Below are 24,238 nucleotides of genomic sequence, written 5' to 3'. Positions count from 1 at the left end.
ATAGTTCTGATATCGTTTACCAGTTGATGGATTGTGTGTAATGGAGTTAGAAAAATAATCTTGGTCCTTGTGCGCGAGTTAAACAAATCAGAAAAATTTTCGCGCTAATGCCATCTTAATTTTTTTTAATGATTTAGCGCTCACAATAAGTGGTAACATTACGTAATCAAACCAACAAAAATAAATAAGTAAAATAATGGAGACTCACCATACTAATACAACTTCGCCCAACATCCTCAATTCCGAAATCCTCGCTCGTAGTCCTGGCGTGTCCTTGCTGCTATAGCACGTATCGCTGTCACCACTTGTAAGCTTCCGGCCGAGCGGAGGCGGGAGAAGAATAACGAAGAGGATGTTTCTTTCAGTTCTATACGGAGTAACACTCTCCAATTCGGTTTCTCTTTTATGTTATTGTATTGATTCATCCACGTATTTGAGTTTAATATCACGAAATTCACCTTTTCTGAGTTTCAACTTTTTCTTTTTTGTGCTTTTCACTTAACAGCTACTTATTCTCAATAGTGAAGGATTAGGCTGTTTTTGGGAGTTCTTTCCCACAATCTAACAAAAGTCACTAACGATTGTTAATAACGCTAACACTTCACGCAGTCTCACTAAGCTCGGCATATCATTAGGTGTATGCACATATGAACGTACACCCTACTACAGTAAGTCTATTGCATACTCCCTGAGTTTGTAAATCTATTCACAACACTTCATGGTGAACTCGTCGGATATATGTCTTCACATTTACTTGTTTACATTAATAAAAGAAGTTATTCTTCAACACATACTTTTGCTGTCGTATATTATCAACACTACCCTGACACGAGCACTGGTTCTTTTGGATGTGAATATCAAACCTGCACATGAAACTATTAACTCTTCACTCATTACAGCAATCTTTCACTCAATTCTTTAGGTGCCTTCCGAAATCTATTATATCCCATTATTCACAATATTTCTTACTTGATTTTGAGGTCATTAGATACTCAAACCTCACCATGCACACATATTCCTACTGTATTATACTCCGAACTGAACTAACCCGAATACCCGAAGCAAAACTACTTAATTTGTCTACGGGTCGACTCCCGAGACTAGCGCCTAGCGCACTCTGTAAAACTGAACTGGCTACTAACTTGTCTACGGGCCGACGCCCGAGACTAACGGATATTTTCCGCGCACTCTGAGACTGAACTGACTCTAACTCTTCCCAGCTAGGGGTTTTTAAGCTCCTAACATTTACTTTCGGGTGAAGCCCGAAGATTTTAGTACAAGCCGAGCTTGTGATTTCAAGTAGAAAGTTCATCCGACTTTCTCCCGAAGTTCTACCGAAAGTCGAGACCACCGTCACTATGCTAGAGGCAGTGACCTGTGTCCGTGAAAATAACTTTGTTTTTGCTCGTCGCGTTTACGCTGACATGAAGGCTTGCCTGAAAGGTGACGAGTTTTTCCTTCACGACTAGGTTGCTGTTCTTGCAATGTCGTTATTCCTTCATGGCTCCCTATTTTATTCACAATACTAACATGTTCGAAGTAAAATTTGCTAAGAGCGCTGCACACGTATAGTTGAATCGATAAATATAGGCACTCAAAAATGTGTACATCGTAACGTTATACGATGTGCGATATGCGTTCAACTTGTCGGTGTTCATGTGTCCTGCAGTTCACATTCTGACGCGCATTTAGCTGCGGTCTTCATCGATCCACGAGTCGACTGATCCCCTGCCTAGGGTTTTACAAGCTTACCGGATTTCCCAGTAGAACCATACAATAGCACAAAACACTGTTGTTGTGGGCATCCACGCGCACGGGCTCACGGTTCCACAATTGATGATACCACACCGCACTCCACAGTCGATCTGCGAGACCGAGTGAGCGAGTTGTACTCTCTCTCTATCTGTAGCACCGTATACGAGCACGCATTTCGCGCCCAAGAGTAGGAAGAAAACAGAAACACACATGTGTGTAGCGTGATTTTCGTTCTCTCACCACAAACAATTTGTGCGTACGAGAGAGGTATGCGCACGTTCGCATCGGGCCGGGTCGATTGTATGATGGTTTTGTGTGTGTTGTTCACAACAAATCAATACAGTAATGATCCTTCCGCAGGTTCACCTACGGAAACCTTGTTACGACTTTTACTTCCTCTAAATCATCAAGTTCGGTCAACTTCAGCGATTCAAATGTAATCCCGAGGGACTAGCAAATGTTCACCTTCAAAGACCTCACTAGCGACGGGCGGTGTGTACAAAGGGCAGGGACGTAATCAACTTTATTCGCACATTCTGCTAATTGCACTGATGAGCCGAAGGCGAAACGTAAAAAATTGAAATCAGTCATGTGTACTTTTGCACAAACCGGTACCCATGAGGTACCAAAACCCCTAAATGACTACAACCTGTTGGCGGTCAGAATACCGTCAGTTTGTTTCGTTCTTTCGGGACGTCAGGAAAGACCTTACACCTCGGTGTAAATAAAGTGACTTGTAAATAGCAAGTACTTTACGTCTGCTTAGCGGATTATGTTGATCCGTGACGTGGCATTAGCAGATCAACATAATCTGCTAATTGCACTGATGAGCCGAAGGCGAAACGTAAAAAAATTAAATCAGTCATGTGTACTTTTGCACAAACCGGTAACCATGAGGTACCAAAACCCCTAAATGACTACAACCTGTTGGCGGTCAGAATACCGTCAGTTTGTTTTGTTCTTTCGGGACGTCAGGAAAGACCTTACACCTCGGTGTAAATAAAGTGACTTGTAAATAGCAAGTACTTTACGTCTGCTTAGCGGATTATGATGATCCGTGACGTGGCATTAGCAGATCAACATAATCTACTAATTGTACTGATGAGCCGAAGGTTTAACGAAAAAATTGAAATCAGTCATGTGTACTTTTGCACAAACCGGTACCTATGAGGTACCAAAACTCCTAAATGACGAAATCGAAAAAAGATTCCCATCTTTGACAGCCGACTACGGTTCGACCACTGCCCATGGTTGATGATGGTACACCAATCAGGACTGCTACTGTCGTTATCTATCGCATATAACGTTGTAGCCGTATAACATTCATCAGACGCCTAAATCCTCTTCGCATTAGCCGGAGTCGGTTCGACAGAGCGACAGAACACGCTTCCGTCTGTTTAACCAACCCTAGTGCACCACGTCATGGTTGGACTCGCTCATATAGCCATTATGCCTCACTGTTCGTACCTGTCCAGCCAAACCGTAGTGTACAATATCATGGTTGGACACGCTCATATAGCCATTATGCCTCTCTGTTCATACCTGTCCTTTTTTTTACAAGGCGAAATGCATTTACGCACGGAGTGTGGGACTCTCCACAGGACTACCCAACTGTTGATTGGAACTACCCACTAAAACACCTTGGATCTCCAACCCTACCTCCCCGGCACCAACGCTAGGTATTACTTCGAGGTGGAAGGCTATTGGTGCTCACAGCACCCTCACCAGATTTATGCAGAATGGGGATCAGCATCCTGCTCTCGAGGGATCGACCAGTTGCATGACGAGGTCGGTCCAGTGATGCCGGCTGGAGGGTAACTTCCGGTTCACTGGCGCCTTGACGACCCAAAACTGATGCTACGTCGCGGAACTACTCGACTAGTTTCCGCCAACAGATCTAGTCTACACCGACGGAGGGTTCCCCGACGAGGGAAGTCCTCCCGAACCGACGCTAATGGTACGCGTCTACGACCCGACCGAAAGGATGCCTAAGTCGATCCAATGATTTCGGTTGGAGCGTGACTTCCGGTTCACTGGTGCTCAGACGATCCTAGCGGTACCACGCGACGATCTACTCATCTAGTCCCCGCCGAAGGATCTAGCCTACACCGACGGAGAGTTCCCAGAAGATGGAGGCCCTCCCGAAACCGACGCTTTCGATACCCGTCAACGCACGACCGAAAGGATGCCTGCGTCGATCCAGTGATTCCGGTTGGAGGATAGCTTCCGGTTCACTGGCGCCCCGACGATCCTAGCAGTTTTACGTACTACTCGTCAAGTCCCCGACGATGGATCTAGACTACTCCGACGAAGAGCTTCCCGGCGAAGAAGGTTCTCCCGGACCGACGCTTATTCGCTGATCCCTCTTGACCCTACTACGGTTGCACGCGGCTAGCGGTCGCGGCTGCCTGTTGTTGATCCGCACTCCATTTCCGCTGCAATATGCCCTCAATTTCTGATGCCGCAGTCGCACTGCGTTCCAGTTCTCTACGCAGTGGCACATTCTCTGGATCAGGTTTTCCGGTGTGGTGTTCATGCCACATGCCTCCAGTAGCTCACTCCTTTGAGCCGCGAAACGGGAACATGCGAACAAGACGTGTTCAGCCGTCTCGATCTCGTCTGGGCAGCCAGGACATACAGGGGATGTCGCGTGGCCGAACCTGTGGAGGTACCATCTGAAGCACCCGTGGCCTGTGAGGAATTGCGTCAGGCCGAAGTTCACTTCTCTGTGAGGTCTATCTAACCAACTCGAGACCCTAGGTATGAGCCGATGTGTCTACCTGCCCTTGGTTGAGCTGTCCCACTCTTGTTGCCATCTGCGTAGAGAAGCGGCTTTGGAGGCCCTACGGGCGTTCCTGTCTCCTCGCATGCTGTAGCGCTCCGCGTCTTCCTTCACCATCAGACCGATAGGCATCATACTTGCAACCACGCAGTCCGCATCCCTCGATACAGTGCGGTATGCACTGATTACGCGAAGACACATCAGTCTATGCGTACTCTCCAACATCTGTGCGTTGCGTTCCACATTTAGTGCCGACGCCCATACCGGGCTGCCGTTCCTGAGGATCGAAACTGCAACTCCTGCCAGTAACCTTCGTTTACTGGAGCGCACAGGCGAGCTGTTGGCCATCAGACGGGAGAGCGCCGCGATCGCTGTTGATGCGCGCTTGCAGGCGTTTTCAACGTGCTTGCCGAAACTGAGTTTGTCGTCAAGCATCACACCCAATAGCTTTAGTGATCTCTTGGAGGGGATCGAGCAATCTCCGACATGTACCAACGCCTCCTGTTCCGATTTGCGGTTGTTTACCACCATCACCTCTGTTTTATGGTGCGCGAGCTGCAGTTTTCTGCTACGCAGCCAGTCCTATTCCAAGCAGATTGAGTGTGATGCACTCAGTTCGACCTCTTCGATGGATTCGCGGTAGACTGTCAGCGTGACGTCGTCCGCGAACTCGACTATCTTGACACCCGGAGGGAGCCTCAACGTCAGTACTCCATCGTACATTATATTCCACAGGATCGGGCCCAAGATAGAGGAGTAGCGGATTCTTCGTCGTTTGCGCTGTATAGCTACCTCCGCCGTGGTTACCACCGATGTTATGGCGTCCGCCGTCGACCTGCCTCTGCGAAACCCGTACTGTTGGCTGGACAGTCCTCCTGCCTCCTCTATGAAGGGGGCTAGCCTGTTGAGGATGATTTTCTCAAGGAGCTTACCCAAAGTGTCGATCAGACAGATTGGCCTATACGCCGACGGATACCCTGGGGGTTTCCCAGGATTCGGTAATAGTACCAACCTTTGCCTTTTCCAAATGTCTGGGAACATACGCTCGTCCAGATATCTCTGTATGACCTCCCTGAACATGTCCGGTTTTCTCATTATAGCCGCCTTTAGAGCCACGTTCGGGATACTGTCTGGCTCCGGGGCTTTCTTTGTATCGAGCGATCTCGCCGCAGTGAGCAACTTCTCGTTCGTCACCTTTTCGACTTCATTCGCTGGTAGCGGAACTAGCTGCCAGGGGGACGTGTCGTGGTAGGGAAAGAGAACCGTTATGATTTCCTTCAACCTCGCCGACTACGTTCAGGGGGTGCTAGCGTCCCTCTCGTTTTTCCATTACCATCCTGTATGCATCGCCCCATTAGTTGGAGTTGGCTCCCTTGCATAGCTGGTCGAAACAGGCTCTTTTGCTTGCACTGATGGCCTTGTTTAGTGCTAACTTCGCCGTTTTGAACTCTGTGTTCCTCTCCATCCTCATCTCCGCCGATCGAGCTCTTTGCATCCTTCTTCTAGCCCTGAGGCAGGATGCGCGAAGGCGTGCAATTTGCTCGTTCCACCAGTAGACCGGTGGTCTGTTAGTCCTCGGTTGGGCCTTTCTAGACATGGTCGCGTCACAAGCCCGTGACAAGGTAGCGACCAACGCGTCCCCTTTCAGGTTTGCGTTGTGCATCTCCAATTCAAGGGCGGCGCAAAACGTTTCGCGTTCGAAGTTAGCAACCTTCCACGCTAGAGTTTTGGGTATATTGCTCCTCCTTGTGCTTCTCGCCAAGTGACCGATCGTGTAGCGAATGGCTAGATGGTCGCTATGGGTGTAGCCATCATCAACTCTCCAATTAAGATCTCCAGCTAGGCCGGGACTACAGAAAGTCAGGTCGATAAACGACTCGACTCCGTTCCGCTGGAAGATACTTTTCAGTCCATCATTCGCTAACACGACGTCCAACTAGGCGAGGGCCTCCAGTAACGTCTGTCCTCTCCTATTGGTGAAGCGGCCGCCCCAAGCCGTTGCCCAGGCGTTGAAGTCTCTGGCTATCACATGTCGGTCAACATGTCGACCATCCGAGTGAACTGGTCTATTGACCATCTCGGTGGAGCGTAGCAGCTACAATAGTAAACTCCGTTTACCTTAGCTATGGCTACTCCCTCCGCTTGTGTTTTCACCACCTCTTGCACTGGGTATCGACCAGTCGTCAAGATCGCCACCGTCTTGGCTTCGTCAGACACCCAGCTCCCGTTATCTGCCGGTGTGTGATAGGGATCCGAGAGAATCGCGACATCAATGCCAGATTCCGTCACTGACTGGTGCAGCAATTGCTGGCCAGCTGCACAGTCATTTAGATTCAGCTGTACTACTTGCATGTTGTTTTACTCCCTCCACTTGTTGAACAAGTTGGTCCGCCCATGACGTGGTTTGTGGCCTTCTTCTTGCTCGCGCATAGCATGCAACGTGGCTTTCTTTCGCATGCATACGCCTTGTGCCCCTCGCCGCCGCAACGCTTGCAGAGGTTGCTCCTGTCTGGGCCTTTGCAGTTCTTGTGGCCAGGTCCAAACACCTGAAGCACATGTCACCCGCCGGCGGTTGGTAGGCGGTCACTGGGCCTACCGACCATCCGACCTTTAGCCTGCCAATTTTGAGGACCTTATTAGCATTCGGGGCCGATAGCTTAAATGCAGCTATCTGGGTGCCCTGTGGTCCTTCTCTCAAACGGATGAATTCCTGTGGGACATCCGCACCTCCTTGCTCCTTGATGGCCATAGCTAGTTCTTCTGCCGTGGCGATTTCATCCAACCGTTTGCACTGGAGTGCAACCTCGTTACGCAGGGCTCTAGCTTCGGCCGTAGCGCCCAGGACTTGTTGGGCAAGCGCAACAAGCTCCGTTCCGTCCACCTGAGCTCCCTTTTTAAGCTTGAGCAGCATCTCTCCCGTCTTCGTACGACGGATGCTGCGAACCTCTTTGCCAAGCACGGCTAGCTTTGCCTAACTCCGCATGGCCTTGATCACATCGGCGTACTTTTCTTTGTCGGCCTTAACCAACAAAGTCTCACCTTTGTCCCTAGCCCTCCTCGCGGGAATGGGCCCAGTATGTTTTGGGACCCTTTTCTTCTTGGTGACCTTCACCCATGGATTATCGCCGGGTTCGCTTACTTGAGTCGGATCCGAGGATCGAGTGCCGAGATTTGGGTTGAGCCCTTAGCCACGTTCCTTCGCCCCATCATTTCCGCCATGGTCCTTGCTCCTTTTGGCCTTGGGAGTCAGGCGTTTTCTTCCTGGAGAATCCCTGGCGCGTTTCCGGCGCTGTTTGTTCGGCTCAATCGTGAGCCGGAGCGCATAGTCGACCGCCTCCTGTTTTTTATCGGTATCGAAGGTGAAGGGCTCTGTTTGAGAACACTTCTCCGACTTTCCACCACCCTCTAGCCGCGCTATAAACGACTCTTGGTCCCTTTTAGCTACGTTCACGGCATTACGTAGCTTCAGCAAGTTCACCTTCAGCTCCTTGCTAATGTTGGATTTGTCCTGCGTGAATTCAATAATCGCGTCGAGTTTTTTTTTAAGGCACACTGCTTAAGCTCTAAGGTCCAAGGACTTTTTCTAATTTTATTAACGACTAACTTAAAACTAGGATAGTATGATTGGATAATGTTGTATTGGGGTCGCAGTGGTCGACTTTGGCAGATCCAACCTTCAGCTGGCGATCGGCACCGGCCGGTGGATGGAATATATCATGAGTCTTCCAGATGACGTTGGTCGCATCCCTCGGTCCGTGTGGGTCCGCGGGAAACACCCCCAGGCTACGAATACCCAGCAAGTGGCCCGCATGACTAGAGCGGCCTTTCGTGGGCGATGATGGTGATGTAAATATAACGACAAAATATAAAGAAGTAAATATTGCGGAAAACGAAGTAAAATGGGGATATGGGAACAAAATGACTAAGAACTACAGAGATCTAATTAGTAGACATCGAGATGGAGAAGAGACGGGGAGGGAGGAAGCGAAAAGGTTAGTGACAGCAAAAAGATCTTGTTAGTTCCGATGAAGATTGTGGACAGATGAGGAATCGGGATAATCGGCGGAAGTTAGTGTTGAACCTGCAGGTGAAAATTATTTTCAGCCACAGTTGAAATAACGTCGATTAATAGGAGGAACTTTCTAAGCAAGATGTAACAGATTACACATGTATATTAATGTGTTTGAGGAACTGGTATATCAGAAGCGTATATAAACTATCCCGACTCGCCAACACATCCCGAACCGGAACCTCAGTCGGTCTACCTCGGGCCCTGAGGGATTCCAATAGCTCCGATCTGGCGTCGCGATACTCTACGCACGACCACACGACATGTTCGATGTAGTGATAACCGTCGCCACAGGTGCAGAGCCCGCTCTCCACGATCCCAAAACGCTGGAGATGTGAGTTGAAAGTGTAGTGATTTGACATGAGCCGCGACATAACACGAATGAAATCGCGACTTACGTTCATCCCCCTGAACCAAGGTTTCGTCGATACCTTAGGGATAATGGAGTGTAGCCATCGTCCCAGTTCGTCATTCGTCCTTGAAGTTTGCCAACTTTTGAGAGTTTTCTGACGAGAAATACTGAAAAATTCATTGAAGCAGATTGATCTTTCATAAATGTCACCTTGTAATGCGCCCACCTTAGCCAATGAGTATGCCTTTTCATTGCCCGGAATGGAACAATGCAAAGAGACCCAGACTAACGATATTGAATAAGACCGTTCGGATAAAGTTCGCAAGTGCTCCCGTATTTTCCCCAGGAAATATGGGGGATACTTTCCTGGCTTCATGACCCGGAGAGCTTCTATTGAACTTATACTGTCCGTGACAATGAAGTAATGGTCTTTGGGCAATGTTTCAATGATCTCGAGGGTGTACTGAATAGCAGCTAATTCTGCGACGTAAACTGAAGCCGGATCACTGAGTTTGTAAGAAGCGGTGATGTTTTGATTGAAGATGCCGAAGCCTGTGGACCTGTCGATGTTTGATCCATCAGTGTAAAACACCTTTTCACAGTTGACTGTTATAAATATATTATAAAATATTTTAGGGGCCACTCGAGGGCGTACGTGTTCCGGAATTCCACGAATCTCTTCTCTCATGGATGTGTCGAAAAACACAGTAGAATCAGAAGTATCCAAGAAATGAGCACGGTTGGAAGCAAACGAAGAAGGATTAATATTCTGAGCCATGTAATCAAAATACAAGGACATAAAACGGGTTTGAGAATTAAGTTCAACTAACCTTTCGAAGTTTTCAATCACCAGAGGATTCAAAATGTCGCATCGAATGAGCAAACGATATGAGAGATCCTAGAACCGGTTTTTCAACGGTAAGACGCCCGCCAACACTTCAAGACTCATCGTATGAGTTGATTGCATGCAACCCAAGGCAATACGCAAACAACGATACTGAATTCTTTCCAGCTTAATGAAAGTGAAGACCTGAGCTATGTTTTCACCCCCTAGTTGAAGCTGTAGTTGTGCTGGTTCTCGCTTCCTTGAAAATGCAACCAGCTCAGTTTTCTCCGTAGAGAACTCGATACCCATTTGAAGAGCCCATGTGGATAAGTTGGCAAGAGTATCTTGTAACGGCCCTTGCAGATCGCCAGCTTTGGGTCCTATAATGGACACAACGCTGTCTTCGGCAAGTTGTCTCAGCGTGCAAGATGTGTTGATACATTTATCGATGTCGTTTACGTAAAAATTGTATAAAAGGGGGCTTAAGCATGAGCCCTGAGGAAGACCCATGTAACTGAATCGTATTGTCGACAAATCACCATGCGCGAAATACATGTGTTTCTCATACAATAGATTATGTAAAAAGTTGTTCAAAACTGGCGAAAGACCATGCTGATGCAGCTTCTCAGATAGGATATTTATAGAAACTGAGTCAAAAGCCCCCTTGATGTCTAGGAAAACTGACGCCATTTGTTCCTTACGAGCAAATGCCATTTGAATTTCGGTTGAGAGCAACGCAAGACAATCGTTCGTTCCTTTACCTCTGCGGAAAAAAATTGTGTATCTGAAAGTAAGCCATTAGTCTCGACCCAATTGTCTAGACGAAACAGAATCATTTTTTCGAACAATTTCCGGATACAGGAAAGCATAGCAATCGGCCGATACGAATTGTGATCGGAGGCTGGTTTTCCTGGTTTTTGAATGGATATCACTTCCACTTGTCTCCAGTCATGTGGAACAATGTTGTCGTCAATGAACTTATTGAATAAACTCAGCAAGCGCCTTTTGGCGGGGTCAGGCAGATTTTTCAACAAGTTGAATTTTATTCTGTCTACTCCCGGGGCTTTATTGTTACATGACAAGAGCGCAAGTGAGAGCTCTACCATCGAAAACGGTGTTTCGTTTGTATTTGGTGTCGCGGCGCGGGTGGTCTTCTGTTCCGGAACAGAGTCTGGACATACTATTTTAGCGAAATCGAATATCCAGCGGTTAGAATATTCCTCGCTTTCATTCGTTGTGTTATGATTGCGCATTCGTCGGGCTGTGTTCCAAAGAGTGCTCATAGATGTTTCTTTTGTTAGGCCGTCTACGAACCGACGCCAGTAACCGCGTTTCTTAGCTCTAATCAAGTTCTTAATTTTAACGTCTAACGCCGCGTATTTCCGGTAATTATCAGGTGTTCCATTTTTTATGAATATTTTATACGCGGAGGCTCTCTCCGCGTTTAAATTTGTGCACTTTTTGTCCCACCACGGGTTGGGAGGACGAATGTTAGTTTTCGCGCCGGGTACACGTTTCGTCTGAGCTTGGGTCGCAGTGTCGAGAATCAAGCCAGCCAAAAACGTGTACTCTTCCTCCGGAGGAAGTTGTTGAGTTCTTCCAAGTTTCTCAGATATCGAGGTCGCATAGCTATTCCAATCAATATTTCTTGTGAGGTCATACGAAACATTGATTGTCTTCGATGGTTTTGAGCCGCTGGTGATTGATATTACGATCGGTAGATGATCGCTACCGTGGGGATCAGGAATTACCTCCCACGTGCAATCCAACTGTAGCGATGTCGAGCAAAGGGATAAATACAGCGCACTTGGTCTTGCTGGTGGTGCAGGAATCCGTGTCATTTCTCCCGTATTCAAGATTGTCATATTGAAGTTGTCGCAGATATCATGGATCATAGCTGATCTGTTATCGTCGTGAAGACAACCCCATCCCGTACCGTGTGAGTTAAAGTCTCCTAAAACCAACGTCGGTGCGGGAAGGAGCTCAATGATATCACTGAGCCGCCGATACCCAACCGAGGCTCTTGGGGGAATATAGATTGAAGCAATGCAAAGATCCTTGCCTTTGATTGTAACATGACATGCGACAGTTTCAATACCTGATATCGAGGGGAGGTTAATTCGATAAAAAGAATAGCACTTTTTGATCCCCAAAAGTACTCCTCCGTATGGATCATCTCGATCCAGGCGAATAATGTTAAAATCGTGGAAGTTTAAGGATATTTCAGAAGTTAGCCAAGTTTCGCACAATGCAAATGCGTCACATTTCAGATTATTTACTAAAAATTTAAAAGAATCTATTTTGTGAATGATACTTCTGCAATTCCACTGTAAAACAGTGATTAGATCCGTGACCTCGATGGATGATTTAGCCATCGAAAGATACAATCGCTGAGAGAAGGGGCCAATTTGCAGTCAACTGCTTTAAATATGTTTTACTGTTGGCATGAAAGCAATTAAAATGCTTTTAAGAGGGTCAGAAATATTAAAAATTGTAAAAATCCAGTCCACAACATCAGAGAACTTGATAAGTCCAGCACCTAGTTGGTTCTCTGATAGATTTTCAGATGTTGTCCCGGGAAGTGGTTCCATCTCGGAACTGAGTTTTCCGAGACCAGGAGCCTTTTGCTTCGGTGGTTTGTCCCGATTCCCGTTAGCTGTAACTTTTCGAAGCCCTTCGGAAGACACCTTCGAACCCTTACTAGGTAGCTTATGAGAGGATTTATTCATTCTTTTCCTACAGCTATGAGGGACCGCCGATGATGGACCTTCCAAAGGGTCGTCAGAATCGCTCTCGTCAGTTGACATGCAGGCATATGGGTTCGTTGTCAGTTTAGGAGGGGTGGCACTCTTAAGCATCTCGGCAAAGGAACGCTTGGAGTGTTCCTTCAGGGAACGCTTCATCCGATCTTCTCGCAGCTTATACGCAGGACATGCCATTAGGTCATGCGGACCCTCCTTGCAGTAGAGACACTTTTCAGCATCCTTACCGCAAGAGCCATCCGCATGAGCCTCCCCACAGTTAGCACACCGGGGCTTATTGCAGCAATGAGAAGCTGTATGCCCCAATTGTTTGCAATTGGTACAATTCATTACTCGAGGTACAAAAAGACGAACAGGCAGACGAACCCGGTCCAAGAGGATGTAGTTGGGCAAAGCAGAGCCGGCGAAGGTCACACGATTAGAGTCAGATTGGGGATAAGACTTTGTTCCATCCCCGGCGATCGATACTGAATGCAATCGCTTGCAGTCCAGTATCTTGACGTTCTTAAGTGAAGGGTCCTTGAAACAGCCCTCTCCGTACTTAAGAACGTCCTCGCAAGTCAAACTCGAATCGGTGACCACACCGTCGATTTCTACTTCACGAGCTGGCACGTAGACGCGGTATTCCCGCGTAAAATGATCATTTTGAACGAACTCATTAGCCTGCTTTGAGCTGGTGAGCAGAACCCTGAGCTTATCTGGGCGTATTTCATCAATACTTTTTATAGTATTGTATCGCGAGGACACCTCCCGCGATATTTTCAAAATATTCAATTTTTTTTCTATAGCCTTGGTCCGGAAATAAACCGAGTAAGGCCCGGCCGAGAGTGCAAGCCCATCGGGAAAACTCTTTATGCGAGACTTATTGCTGCCAACAGAATTCTCCTTCTGATCATCGAGAACGGATGGGTCGGGATTCAAATTTGACATGTCGCGGAGCTACCTCCGCGCAGAAATAAATGATTGGGGGGGGGGGGGGGGGTACTTAACTTTTAATCCAACGGGGGCCACCAAGGACAAGCCCTCGTCGATCGGCGTATCGCCGCTTCGAGGGTGTGCAAAAAACCTCCGAGAGGAAAAAGCACACTCACTTATAATCCGCACAGTATAATCACAATGGCCACTGAAATCTGGCCTTGATCGATCAAACAATCACCAGCTAACGGTACTGTTTCGATCGTCCGATCACAACAATGCACTGCTTCAGTGTATAATGATCAAAAAACCTCTCACACAAAAAAGCACTATTGTCTATTACACAATAGCGATATAATCTAGTTTTGATCGTCCGGTCACGTTATCACACACGGCACTGGTTTTCAACGCTTTCGCAGTAAACACAAAGCACGTCCGTTCGCTCGGAAGGTTGAAACGGCAATGAATCGCGTCGAGTTGTTCTATGACCTCTGTCATACTCGGCTTGATTACTTCCTTCACTTGCTCCTGGGATTCAGGCTGGTCCATTGGTTTGAAATGGACATTGCTGTCGCTCGTCCCCTCAGCTACCGCCTCACTCTCCTCTCTCGCACCTGTTCTGAATGGAGACTGGCGTTAGCCTTAACGTGCCGAGTTGGCACTCCCGCTGGGCTTATGCACTTTGAGCGGCACACGATCGCTTTAGTAGGACTTGCTTGCGGATACATGCAGCTTTTTGTAGAGGATTAGCTGAGCCCAATGCCAAACCCCACCGCATCCTAGGCAAGCCCTACAACTCGCAGCTGCCGGTGGAGATGTCGTCAAGCCCTTAGACATAGTTCCTGCTGCCCTGTCCCGCCAAACCGTAGTGTACAACATCATGGTTGGACTCGCTCATATAGCCATTATGCCTCTCTGTTCGTACCTGTCTAGCCAAACCGTAGTGTACAACATCATGGTTGGACTCGCTCATATAGCCATTATGCCTCTCTGTTCATACCTGTCCAGCCAAACCGTAGTGTACCGCACCATGGTTGGTCCACTCACATGGCATGCACCCTCTCCGAACCAAATTGACCATACGCTCAAAATGCATTTTTTGGGCTCAAAAGTCAATAAGTTCGACGCATACGTTCCGAAATGTGGTCCCCCTCTAGATAGATTGGTTGATAAAACAGGCCAACTTTATCATAATTTGTAATAACGCGTCGGTCCACCGCAACCAGCGGAACCGTATACTACGGTACCGTCAGTTAGACAAGTATGCCTCGAATCGTGCGGCAGACCGACCGGAACGTAGAAGGCGGTTTAGCTGACATGCCCACTACAAGGGCCATTAATGGTACATCATTCGGCAAACTGATGGGAACGTCTAAGGCAGGTATGGGAATGTATCCCACTACAAGGGCCATTCATGGTACATCATATGGCAAACTGATGGGAACATCCTAGGCGAGTATGGTGATGTGTGGTAAATAAAAACTTAAAAAAATTACGCACGTCATCGAACTGATAGGATCCAGGTATAATGCCATCTGGACCGCCTTCAATTGGCGCAAAACGTTCAATCTATTGTTCAACGACCGAAGTGAATGGGTACTGAAAGAGTTTTCGCGAACTTTCTGTACCTCACTCGTTGCCATCAGCCATGACATATAGAAGTCAGATAACGACACGTGCTTCTCTTGCATTTGCTTTGTGCAGATGTACAACGGCTTAAACGTATGAACGTATGCTCAATGAACGACCATTGATTGGAAAGATCTAGTTCGGGAAAATTATCGGCCAACTGGTTAATAAACCTTTATTGGTGTACGAACGATTCCATCATTTTGAATATACCACCCCATCGTGTCCTACTCCAGACGGGTAGGTATGAAGCATCGTAGCTTTCAAACTCTGACCGGTACTTCACCAGCTTACATTTTCTAGCAACAGCAGTGATGGCTCGGATAGACTCGTCGGATTTATCAACAACATCCAGTATTGCAAACCGTAAGGTTTGGCCAGTTCAGCAGTAACGTTTCGTTCACACTGTTGATCATCCTCTATCACATCCGACTCATCCAGCTCATCTATGTTCGTACCATCAGCCTGCTGCTCTGTAGGCATTACGTACGTATCATTGTTTAATTTTCTAACCGTTGCCACCATATTAGACCCATTGTCGCATGTCACGGAAAATATATTCTCAAGAGATAGCCCATAGTCGGCCAAAGTATCCATAACTTTTGATTTCAAGAACGCCGCCGTTTGACTTTCTTTGATTTCGATCATACCAAGGGTAAGTATGCCCCCTGCTCGTCTAGGGCATACTGTACATTGATGCCTAAGATAAGGCGATTGTGTCGGGCAGCAGAATCTATTTTCAAGCAGACGAGCTTGCCTTTCATCTCATCTATCAACATTTCTTTTAGACGATAGGCAGTCTTCGAGAGATGACATTTCATTGTGACACGGTTCAAAGTGCACCCAAGAGTCGTTGTAATCGGTTTCAGTAAGCCTTCTCACTCGAAGCAGGAAATAGGAAGATGATGGAAGGTCGTCAGCTTAACTGCTGATGTAATTAGTAACTGCCGGTCAATAGCTATTAAACGCTCAGGAATTACTCTTTCCTTTTTCTCCATTGGATAGGCAATTGTAAGGAGATTGTTTGCACATGCACGTTCCGTATGTACGGTACGAAAGTGACGGATGAAGTTGCCAGGGGGAAATCTACTCCGGACATATGGACATCCTGATGCGGGATCGATGTTGCAGATAGCTTTATCGCCCTGTCTTACTACCAATGATGACGCAATGTCCGTCAGTGACCGCTGCAGCTTATTGCGGTCTGCTCTAGTTGTAGGTGCCATCGTATGAACACCACACAAAATTTAGTCGTTAATGGTTTAACTCTAAATACGCTCCTCTATCTAAGCACACACACTTGATAAATACTTCTTTGATCAATATTGAATTCGCACTATATCACTACAACCTTGTCTGAACCGGATTCGTTCGGAATACGATACGAAACCTGACAGACTCTCCCTCCTACGCCTCCGACAATTGCCGGAAGCAACGGTGGTATCTCGTTGTTGCCTGGGAGATAATATTTTACCCGAGCTCCCACCTATCTGGCAGTGGGCCACGGTAGTGCACCACTTCATAGTCCAGCACTCATATAGCTATTCGCCTCTCTGTTCGTACCTGTCCCTCCAAACCGTAGTTAGCAATTCCAACAACTTACATATTTTCAGTTAGCTTTTTCAATAACCTATCCGATTTTTTTTCTTTGCTAAGTCCAACACTTTTTTATTTAAGTTCAGTCAACACCCACATTTTTTTCCAAAACCCAGCTGTTTCACATATGGTAGTGCCGTCCCCGCTCTTTCGAATGCAATTGACGTGAGCGTAGTACGCGAGATAGGTGATAAGTTACGAACATAGGCGCAATGCCTATCCGTGCGGGATATGTGCTAGTTCGTACATGGGTAACATGCTGGATGGCCGCAGCATGAGGGGATACGCTTAGTAAACCGGGTTGACCGGTTCCAACTTGGTCACATTTGTATGGAGCAAAAAATTTGTGCGCAGATTTTCCAAAACGGACTTCACGTCGTGAAAGTACGTCGCAAAACCATAGTAAGCCGTCGTTTACCATAGTAAGCCGTGACAACGATTTTAAAAAATGCCTCTCGGTACGAACCATCACCATGGACACGTATATGGGCGGTCCGCTGTCTATGCCGCATCGATAGGCGTTAACGGTTAACACTGTATACATAACCCGACATGGACCCGACGGTATTCCGGCAGTTGTCTTGAAAAGATGTTCAAGTGCAATAGTAACTCCCTTATGCCAACTGTTTCAACTATCACTCACGACCGGAGTCTTTCCCGTTATGTGGAAATCTTCCTACATGTTTCCAGTTCACAAAAAAGGAGACAAAAAGAACATTGACAATTATCGTGGAATTACTGCCCTAAGCGCCATACCTAAATTGTTCGAATTAGTAGTTCTTAAGCCAATTTTCGACCACTGTAAACAATACATCGCGGAAACTCAACACGGATTCATGCCGAAACGCTCCACTGCTACTAATCTCTTATCTTTTACGACGTACATAATGGATGCTATGTCAAATGGCTTCCAAACGGATGCTATTTACACGGATCTCTCCGCAGCTTTTGATAAAATCAATCACGCTATCACGATCGCCAAACTGGATAGACTGGGTTTCGGTTCCAGTATTCTTCGATGGATGCAATCGTATCTCTGCAATCGACGGCTGGCGGTTAAAATCAATGACAGTCTATCGCAGGAGTTCTTTGCTTCTTCCGGAATACCTCAAGGAAGCCATCTCGGTCCACTGATTTTCCTCCTTTATTTCAACGATGTAAATTACTCACTAGAAGGTCCACGACTATCTTTTGCTGATGACTTGAAGTTATACCAAATAATCAAGAGTGCAGAGGATGCTTCATACCTTCAGCGTCAACTGACGATTTTTTCAAGGTGGTGCGAGATCAACCGAATGACTTTAAACAGTAGCAAATGCTCTATTATCACATTCACTCGTAAGAAAGACCCTTTGCGGTTTGATTATTGCCTCCATGATGCAGCGATTGAAAGAGTCACTTGTGTCAAGGATCTTGGAGTTTATCTAGACGAACAAATGAATTACAAGCAGCATATTGGCTACATAGTTACGAAGGCTTCTCGTTGTTTGGGATTTGTTATGAGAATTGCTAAGCGCTTCACAGATATATACTGCTTGAAGTCGCTCTACTGCTCACTTGTTCGTTCAACACTCGAATACTGCTCGGTGATATGGAACCCTCACTATGTTAACGGTGTTCTCAGAATTGAGTCAATCCAACGACGTTTCGTTCGTTTCGCTCTTCGCAAATTGCCCTGGAACAACCCTCATCAGCTGCCGAGCTACGAAAGCCGTGGAATGCTTATCGGGCTCGATACTTTGCAAGTGCGTCGTGACCTGTTCCGTGCAATGCTGATTGCCGATGTCTTGACGAACAATATCGATTGCCCAGCACTTCTTAGTCAAATCAACCTCAACGTTCGTTCCAGAGCTCTCCGCAACAACAACCTCCTCAGATTGCCTCTACGTCGTACTAACTACGGAATCAACGGTGCCATGATTGGATTGCAACGAACCTTCAACGGTGTTTCGACGGGATTCGATTTTCATTTTTCCCGCAGCCGAATAAGGGAAATTTTTTTAAATATTCTTAGAAACAATCATTAGGACTTAAATTTGTCTGTTGATTAAAATAAAAATAAAATAAATAAATAAACTACGGACGCGTATACGAGAGCGGTTCGCTGCATGTGCATCGCTGTTAGGTGTTAGCCATAGATACGTTCTCAACCAACCACCAATCTTAAACCACTCGTGCACTTAACAATTATTACGACATCTACGACCCAGAACTTTACATCACTGGGTTGATGTGATCAACAGATGGAAACTTGGTCAAGTAACCCGGTTTCAAAAACATTTGCACACTATACGTACCACCAGTCAGTAAATCTTTTCGCACTATATCACTATACCATATAGTGGTATAGTGCGACATTCTATGTCTCTTGCCAACTGATTCTACTCTGGTTATCGGTCCCGTGGATAGTACATGACCTAGTGGAGGTATCGTACTATGACTGTATAGCACGTCTCGAACGTCTTGATCGTTCGATGACGTGCGTAATTTTTTTAAGTTTTTATTTACCATACATCACCATACTCGCCTAAGATGTTCCCATCAGTTTGCCATTTGATGTACCATGAATGGCCCTTGTAGTGGGATACATCCCCATACCTGCCTTAGACGTTCCCATCAGTTTGCCATTTGATGTACCATGAATGACCCTTGTAGTGGGATACATCCCCATACCTGCCTTAGACGTTCCCATCAGTTTGCCGAATGATGAACCATTAATGGCCCTTGTAGTGGGCATGTCAGCTAAACCGCCTTCTACGTTCCGGTCGGTCTGCCGCACAATGCGAAGCATACTTGTCTCACTGACGGTACCGTAGTATACGGTTCCGCTGGTTGCGGTGGACCGACGCGTTATTACAAATTATGATAAAGTTGGCCTGTTTTGGCAACCAATCTATCTAGAGGGGTACCACATTTCGGAACGTATGCGTAGAAAATATTGACTTTTGAGCCCAAAAACTGCATTTTGAGCGTATGGTCAATTTGGTCCGGAGAGGGTGCATGCCATGTGAGTGGACCAACCATGGTGCGGTACACTACGGTTTGGCTGGACAGGTACGAACAGAGAGGCATAATGGCTATATGAGCGAGTCCAACCATGATGTTGTACACTACGGTTTGGCTGGACAGGTACGAATAGAGAGGCATAATGGCTATATGAGCGAGTCCAACCATGATGTTGTACACTACGGTTTGGCTGGACAGGTACGAACAGCGAGGCATAATGGCTATATGAGCGAGTCCAACCATGATGTTGTACACTACGGTTTGACTGGACAGGTACGAACAGTGAGGCTTAATGGCTATATGAGCGATTCCAACCATGATGTGGTGCACTATGGTTTGGTCGGAGGAGGTACAAGTAATTGGTCGATCGGTGGGTTAAACAGACGGAAGCGTGTTCTGTCGCTCTGTCGAACCGACTCCGGCTAATGCGAAGAGGATTTAGGTGTCTGATGAATGTTATACGGCTACCACGTTATATGCGATAGCTAACGACAGTAGCAGGTATTATGATTCGTCCTGATTGGTGTACCATCATCAACCATGGGCAGTGGTCGAACCGTAGTCGGCCGTCAAAGATGGGAATCTTTTTTCGATTGTTTTGCTTGACATCTAGCACCGCGTACAATCGGGGTACGGCTAGTGTCTCATACGAACACGAATGTGCGAATGAAATACGTTGTGGTGAAATTCAATGGCACGGGGTTTCGTATCCCAAGCCGTACTTTTTCTCTTGACACGAGAAGGGGAAGGAGGACGGTGATTTGATAGCTACCAAAGAACGGTGTTGAACGAAGGCGGCCATACCATAGTTCATACCAGATTTAACGGCTCATCACTGACTGACTAACCCGGACGAATTCTGGTTGATCCTACCAGTAATATGCATGTCTAAGTACAAATAGATTTAATGTGAAATCGCATAAGGCTCAGTATAACAGGTATAATTTACAAGATCATTTAACTAGTTACTTGGATAACTGTGGAAAATCTAGAGCTAATACATGCCATAATGCAGGGACCTCGCGGAATCTGTGTAATTATTAGTCAAACCAATCGTCCTCCATGACGCTTAAGTTGAAATCTGGATAATTTTGTTGATCGTATGGTCCCGCACCGACGACGGGTCTTTCAAATATCTGCCCTATCAACTATTGATGGTAGTATAGAGGACTACCATGGTGGCAACGGGTAACGGGGAAATAGGGTTCGATTCCAGAGAGGGAGCCTGAGAAATGGCTACCACATCCAAGGAAGGCAGCAGGCGCGTAAATTACCCAATCCCGGCACGGGGAGGTAGTGACGAGAAATAACAATATAGGTCTCTGATAGAGGTTTGTAATTGGATTGAGTTGAGCATAAATCCTTCAACAAGGATCAAGTGGAGGGCAAGTCTGGTGCAAGAAGCCGCGGTAATACCAGCTCCACTAGCGTATATTAAAGTTGTTGCGGTTAAAACGTTCAAAGTTTAATGTTGTCCAACACGGGTGCTACTCCGAATGATGGTAGTAGGTCACTGGATTGTTGCGACTATAGGACTGGGTGTGCGATCACACGGGCCGTCTGGTTCATGTGTATTGTTGTGGCGTCTGTTGCCTTTTATCGGGTGCTGACGTTTCCCACAAGCCCAGCTTCTATTACCTTGAACAAATTAGAGTGCTCTAAGTAGGCTATCCCTATGGCCGAGAATAATCTTGAATGGAATAATGGAATATGACCTCGGTCTTAATATTCATTTGTTTGTAATCCAGATCAAGAGATAATGATTAACAGAAGTAGTTGGGGGTATTAGTATTACGGCGCGATAGGTGAAATTCGTAGACCGTCGTAAGACTAACTAAAGCGAAAGCATTTACCATGGATGCTTTTATTAATCAAGAACGAAAGTTAGAAGATCGAAGGCGATTAGATACCGCCCTAGTTTTGTTTTCAACTATGCCAGCTATCGTGACTCAATCAAACTAAATAGAACGCTATCAGCAGTCAGATGACGATACCGTCCGGTTGGTGGTCGGTGCGGCGGGGTGCTGTACGTTGGACAACCATGCGGTGCAGGTTCTTCGTTCGCGCCGGTTCCAGCCGGCGGTGTAGTGTGACCTGATAATACGTCAACTCATCGAGGTTGACTTCCGCTCTATAGGACAATTTGTGTTCAGCAAAGTGAGAATGAGCGATAACAGGTCCGACACGCGCGCTACGATGTGAGCAGCAGCGTGTACCCTATTCCGAAAGGAACGGTAAATCACTGAAATGCTCATTTAGTCGAAATTATGGATTCAAATGGTCCATATGAATTTGGAATTCCCAGTAAGTGCTGGTCATTAGCTAGCGTTGATTACGTCCCTGCCCTTTGTACACACCGCCTGTCGCTACTACCGATGGATTATTTAGTGAGGTCTTTGAAGGTGAACATTTGCTAGTCCCTCGGGATTACATTTGAATCGCTGAAGTTGACCGAACTTGATGATTTAGAGGAAGTAAAAGTCGTAACAAGGTTTCCGTAGGTGAACCTGCGGAAGGATCATTACCGTATTGATTTGTTGTGAACAACACACACAAAACCATCATACAATCGACCCGGCCCGATGCGAACGTGCGCATACCTCTCTCGTACGAACAAATTGTTTGTGTTGAGAGAACGAAAATCACGCTACACGCATGTGTGTTTCTGTTTTCTTCCTACTCTTGGGCGCGAAATGCGTGCTCGTATATGGTGCTACAGAGAGAGAGAGAGAATGAGAGAGAGAGAGTACAACTCGCTCACTCGGTCTCGCAGATCGACTGTGGAGTGCGGTGTGGTATCATCAATTGTGCAACCGTGAGCCCGTGCGCGTGGATGCCCACAACAACAGTGTTTTGTGCTATTGTATGGTTCTACTGGGAAATCCGGTAAGCTTGTAAAACCCTAGGCAGGGGATCACTCGGCTCGTGGATCGATGAAGACCGCAGCTAAATGCGAGTGAGAATGTGAACTGCAGGACACATGAACACCGACAAGTTGAACGCATATCGCACATCGTATAACGTTACGATGTACACATTTTTGAGTGCCTATATTTATCGATTCAACTATACGTGCCCATGCACGTATGCGTAGTGACGTTTTCCTACCATGGTAGTAAAACATTCAAGCTAGTCAGACATCGATTGTATCGCATTGCGCGATACAGGCTATCGATGGTTGATGCATATACATCGCATACTGCAGCCTGGCTTGGATAGCCCCCTGATGTGTTTTTTTTTTTTTTTTTTTTTTACAAGGTGAAATGCATTTACGCACGGAGTGTGGGACTCTCCACAGGACTACCCAACTGTTGATTGGAACTACCCACTAAAACACCTTGGATCTCCAACCCTACCTCCCCGGCACCACCGCTAGGTATTACTTCGGGGTGGAAGGCTATTGGTGCTCACAGCACCCTCCCCAGATTTATGCAGAATGGGGATCAGCATCCTGCTCTCAAGGGATCGACCAGTTGGATGACGAGGTCGGTCCAGTGATGCCGGCTGGAGGGTAACTTCCGGTTCACTGGCGCCTCGACGACCCAAAACTGATGCTACGTCGCGGAACTACTCGACTAGTCTCCGCCGAAAGATCTAGTCTACACCGACGGAGGGTTCCCCGACGAGGGAAGTCCTCCCGAACCGACGCTTACGGTACGCGTCTACGACCCGACCGAAAGGATGCCTAAGTCGATCCAATGATTCCGGTTGGAGCGTGGCTTCCGGTTCACTGGCGCTCAGACGATCCTATCGGTATCACGCGACGATCTACTCATCTAGTCCCCGACAAAGGATCTAGACTACTCCGACGGAGATTTCCCCGGCGAAGGAGAATCTCCCGACACCGAGTCTCTTACACCACACGGGACACCCGATGGAGTGCCGAGATCGGTCCCGCGATTCCGGTTGGAGCATGGCTTCCGGTTCGCTGGCGCCTCGACGACTCGAATCGGTGTTGTGGCGGCTACTCGACTAGCCCCCGCCGAAGGATCTAGCCTACACCGACGGAGAGTTCCCCGACGAAGGAGGCCCTCCCGAAACCGACGCCTTCGATACCCGTCAACGCCCGACCGAGAGGATGCCTGGGTCGATCCAGTGATTCCGGTTGGAGGAAAGCTTCCGGTTCACTGGCGCCCCGACGATCCTAACAGTTTCACGTACTACTCGTCTAGTCCCCGACGATGGATCTAGACTACTCCGACGAAGAGCTTCCCGACGAAGAAGGTTCTCCCGGACCGACGTTTATTCGCTGATCCCTCTTGAGCCTGCTACGGTACGCGGCTGACCTGTTGTTGATCCGCACTCCATTTCCGCTGCAATATTCCCGCAATTTGGGATGCCGCGGTCGACACTGCGTTCCAGTTCTCTACGCAGTGGCACATTCTCTGGATCAGGTTTTCCGGTGTGGTGTCCCTGCCGCATGCCTCCAGTAGCTCACTCCTTTGAGCCGCGAAACGGGAACATGCGAACAAGACGTGTTCAGCCGTCTCGATCTCGTCTGGGCAGCCAGGACATACAGGGGATGTCGCGTGGCCGAACCTGTGGA

The 24,238-nt window shown here is 47.2% G+C and overlaps 1 non-coding gene and 1 pseudogene across 1 annotated transcript; one reads left to right on the top strand and one right to left on the bottom strand.

Moving 5' to 3' along the window:
* Positions 1-1,588: 1,588 nt before the first annotated feature.
* On the bottom strand, positions 1,589-1,740 carry LOC131433330 (5.8S ribosomal RNA; annotated as a pseudogene).
* Positions 1,741-22,590: 20,850 nt separating this feature from the next.
* On the top strand, positions 22,591-22,742 carry LOC131433262 (5.8S ribosomal RNA). The gene has a single exon (XR_009230096.1). It is a non-coding gene; the product is annotated as a 5.8S ribosomal RNA (ribosomal RNA).
* Positions 22,743-24,238: the final 1,496 nt, after the last annotated feature.

The sequence above is a fragment of the Malaya genurostris genome, chromosome 2 (genome assembly GCF_030247185.1).
Source record: "Malaya genurostris strain Urasoe2022 chromosome 2, Malgen_1.1, whole genome shotgun sequence".
Classification (NCBI taxonomy): domain Eukaryota; kingdom Metazoa; phylum Arthropoda; class Insecta; order Diptera; family Culicidae; genus Malaya; species Malaya genurostris.
Note: the sequence above shows the minus strand (reverse complement) of the source record. Positions and strands in the feature narration are given on the sequence as shown.